The sequence below is a fragment of the Oreochromis aureus genome, linkage group 4 (genome assembly GCF_013358895.1).
Source record: "Oreochromis aureus strain Israel breed Guangdong linkage group 4, ZZ_aureus, whole genome shotgun sequence".
NCBI lineage: Eukaryota > Metazoa > Chordata > Actinopteri > Cichliformes > Cichlidae > Oreochromis > Oreochromis aureus.
The window spans coordinates 3,896,959-3,901,785 of record NC_052945.1 but is presented as its reverse complement, the minus strand read 5'-3'; positions in this window follow the sequence as shown (position 1 = coordinate 3,901,785).

Below are 4,827 nucleotides of genomic sequence, written 5' to 3'. Positions count from 1 at the left end.
TTTAGATCTACAGCACTGTGCATAAGTCTTGAGTCACTCTTCTATGAGTTATGCTTTGCTTTGAAAATGAGAAATATATGAAGCAGTTTATTGAAGCCTGCAAACATGCCTTTAAAATACAGTAAACAAGGGAAAAATATTTTGTTTACAAATTCTAAGAAGACTGAATGTCAATATTAGGTGAGGTCACCTTTATTCTTAGGCAGCATTATGGTGCATAGTCTGCAGGAATAGTTCTCCAGGTATCTTAAAAGACATTCAAAGGCCTTCTTTGGTTGTTGGCTGTCTTCTGGATCCCACACTGCTTCAATAAAATTAAGATCTGGGCTCTGGAAGGGCAAATCCTTGGCTGACGCTGGTCATTGTGTGTTTTACTATCCAGGTATGTTTTTCCTGCATTTGCAATATGTTTGAAATCATCGTCCCAAACACATTGCCAAATAAATGGTATGGTGGATAGAAATCTGACTATAATTTTCTGTGTTTAGTTTTAATGAGACCTCCAACATCACTGGTTGAAATGCAGTCCTTGACCACGACAGAGCCTCCACCGTGTTTCACAGATGGGTGTAGACTCACTGTTGGACCTCTCTCGTGACCACCTCTGTACAAACTGATGATAATTTGAACCAAAAATGTCAAACTTGGATTCATCAGACCTGTTTCCAGATCCTGTTGCCTTTCTATCCAGTTCTTGTGTAATTTGGCACACCTCAGCCTTTTCTCCCCGTTTCTCTTCCTTAACAATGGCTTCTTGACAGCCACCCCTCCACTGAGGCCATTTCTAATGAAGCTTTGGCGAACAGTAGATGGAACTGAAGGGTCAGATGCATTTCTCTGGTCCTGTGTCAGGTCTTTTCTGAATTTTTTTCCTGTTTCTTGAGCATATGAGTTTTTTAAGCATTACCACTTCTTCACTTGTCCAATTTCTTCAATTTTTTTAAGGACACACTGCACACCAAGCCAAAATATACCAGGTTTTTGGCTAGTAGTGCTTTGGGAATCACCTCGTTGGAGCAACAATACTATTTTATGCCTATAAAACTGTGTTATCTTTGGTAATTTTCATAGTTTTAACCAAAGCAATGGAAACATTGTGTCTTCTTGCAAAGATACATTTTAAAATGGGATTTTTGCTGTGTAGACACAACACTTGTTCATCCTTTGAGTTAGTTGCCTTTTTAATGCTTGAATGATTCATTTGTTAGTGTTAAGTGGTTGAACAAACAAGCACACACACAAAATAAAATCTGCTAAAATGGTCAAGCGCACTGACTGTACTGAAAAAGTGAAGAATTAGCTGATGTCCATGGCAAAACTTGGAAAAACCTCCAGAAATCCTGGAGAATCTTTGCTCAAGACCACTTTAAAATATAATAAAATGAGGGGTGACTCAATACTTTTGCATAATATTGTATTACTCCATATTTTAAAAGCTACAGATCAAACGGTACCCCCACACGCCCGCCTACATCAGTTGATACTCTACCTATGGTGCCTCTGCAAGCAGCTATGCAACCCACCGCAGACCCTGCTTTTCCTGCTGTTTGTTATTTAGTGAATAACATGTCTCTTGTCATCCATACCTACTTTGTTAACTGCAGAGTTCTTTAATTTGGTGTTTAAGCTTCGGGCTTTTTACATGTTGCCTGGAAGGCCAGGGAGGTCCCAGAACAGACCAGTTTCACCAAAAATAAATGAAATCTGTTTGAACTCATTTCCTTTTCTGGACCTGAATTAAACACATTTTTGGTTTTCTTAAGAAAAAATACTGCAGGTTTTTCTCTAACCAATCTGTGACAGATGTTGTTGGTTAATGCTAAACTTTGCTACGTCTCGCATTTTCTTCTTTTTACATCCCAAAAGCAACCCGATAGATGGGCTGTGCGTAGGTGGGCCAGGTGTATTTGCGTGCTCAAGTCTACAGATGAGTGCCGGTGACATGATTTGTCATGCAGACAGCCAGCCCGCTGTCGGCTTGATTACCGCTGGCCAGCCAAACGCTTGACCCTCAAGCGGTCGAGGCCCCGGCGGTGGCAGTGGTGGGAGCATTATCCACCTCCACCCCTGCCTGTGTATAATGGCCGCATCGTGTGATCGATGGCCTGTGTACCTGTGGAGCCCGGCAGCTACAAAGCCAGACACACACACACAGACGCACACAACTATACAACGAAAGGGCTTTTATGAAGGCCTGGAAACACACAGCGCTCCTCAGGAAACACCTTAGGTCACACCCTGACACACGAATCCATTATACAGGCTTGACTAGACGTATGGTGTATTGTCCAAATACACTGTAGTCTCAGCGCTGAATTGCTTGAATGTTTGCCTGTGCAGGCATTCTTCCTCATAAACAACATGGCATACAGATTATGAAAAGATTCCTGATGTTTTCTTGACTCCGAGTCACTGCCTGGTGCACATTTCATACCTTATATATCGAGCTGCAAACACACTCCTCAAACACAGAGTTACTCAAACACCTTGTTTAAACAATTTGTGCATTTTTTTTAAAAACTGAATTGTTTAAGCGAGACTTTCATTTAAAAGTTAAATAACTTTTCTTATTAACGGATGCTTTTACGTCAATGTTTTTTTTCTGTCTCTATTGTACAAAAGCACCAATAATGAATGAGTGAAAGCTAGCCAGGTAGGTTGACACATCTAATGCCTTTAGTTCAGCTCTGCACAACTTGCTTTTAACCAGACTATTATCTGTATTCGTATTCACATGAAATGTTGTTGCTTTATCTTGGCCAGACATCCATGACGGGAATCCTAGATCCATATATCAACAGCTGGTTGACAGATTAAAGGAAAATCATTTACCGTCAGTGTTGGGAAGGTTACTTTTAAAATGTATTCCACTACAGAATACTGAATACATGCCCCAAAATGTATTCTGTAACGTATTCCGTTACGTTACTCAATGAGAGTAACGTATTCTGAATACTTTGGATTACTTAATATATTATCATGCTGTTTACAACTACGTGAATGTACTATTGCTGTGATTTATTACTGTTACTGAAGGTCCGCGGCTCCGAAACGTAGTAAAGGGACCTCTGGCTAATACGGTGGGTTCCGTGTCGGGCTGGTAGCCGAAAAATAGCTTTACTCTGTTGTCTGGGTCAACTTTGCTTGCGGGAGACAGAGAGAGGCGTTGAAAGGCTGCTCCAACGGAACTTATTTTTTCCGGAGGAAAACACGAACACAGTGTACAGTTGAGTCTTAATAGCTTACTTACAAATGGGCTCGTCAGGCACTCTTCTTGGCTGCTGTGGTTATTATTATATTTACAAGCTTCCAGCTCCCGTTTTTGCTCCGTGACAGCTCGGACTTTTCCTTTCTCTCCCTCCCTCGCTCACAGACACATAACGGGTATGGTAGTCCATTCTCCCTGCAGCACGGACTACACTGCCCATCAGGCTACATGCTTTAGAGCTATGCCTGTAGCATTCTGCCTTTAGCTTAGCACAACAACAACAACAAAAAGCGCTCTCACCCAGGAAACACGCAGAGAGAGAGCGTCACCCTGTAACCATGGCAACCGTAACGCTGCCCCTGGAACAACAAAACATAGCTGTCAAACAAACCCAAACAGTCCTGACCCGCGACAATATGAAACAGGGAAGTACCGCCATGTAATCCATTTATTTCAACAAAGTAACTGTATTCTGAATACCACCTTTTTAAACGGTAACTGTAACGGAATACAGTTACTCATATTTTGTATTCTAAATATGTAACGGCGGTACATGTATTCCGTTATTCCCCAACACTGTTTACCGTATTGTTCGGAACATAAGGCGCATTAACCGAAACAAAACAGTCAGATAGGTCAAACTTTACTCAACTCAATCTTCTTGCTTCCTCTAATTCCGTACTGTTTATTCATTAATGCTGAATTCTCTCGCAGCTGCTCTATTCCCATGTTGTTGCAGTATATTAATGACTAACCTCGTGTTGTGGATGGATTATCTCAGTTGTTCTCCTGACTGAAGTTTGGTCCGTTTACAGCATCCTGCCATGCGATTGCATTTGTCCCTAACCATCGGGAACCCTCACGTTAACTTTTATCGAGTGGAAAAAAGTTAGCGTTCATCCTCCAGCTTCACTGTGTTTATATTGTGCTAACATAGCTGTGTAGCTAGCCACCACGTAGCACATCATTATATAGCAGCTAGTCCAACTTCAGTAACTCTACAAACGTCACTGCTGTTTCGTTTTCTGTCTTCATTTATGTTGGAAGTGATAGCAGAGCTGTACGTTTGAATTTTTTCATAAATCTCTCAGTCAGAACATGCTATATCATGTTTAGGTGGAAACTAGCGAGCTAACTTCCTGCTAACTTCTAACTCTGTTAAACTTCGTAAATTCTGTTTTCATGGATGCCTGGATGTTAAACTTAATAGTTACACCTGGTAAAGCAGCAACACTGATCATTTTATTAAAGATGAAAGAATTTAGACAGTTTCTAACTCTCAGTGATGCCGCAGTGTTCGTTTGACCTGAAGTGGACGGAGTTTAGGACCCAGATTACTCCCCGAGGCTCCTGACTACGGCAGCCGTAATGCTCCGACAATCCATCAAGCGGTGCGGCTTCGTAGCTTACCGAAGTCGTACTAAAACGTTTTTTGACAGATTTCTGAGCGCCGTGTACCAAATAAAATCAGTTAGAGGTCAGTAAGCACAACCAGATATCATACATAAGGCGCACTGTCGAATTTTGAGAATATTTAAGGATTTTAAGTGCGCTTATAGTGCGGAAAATACAGTAGCATTTGTTCATAAAGTCTCTAGAAGTCTACTGAAGAGAAGGAT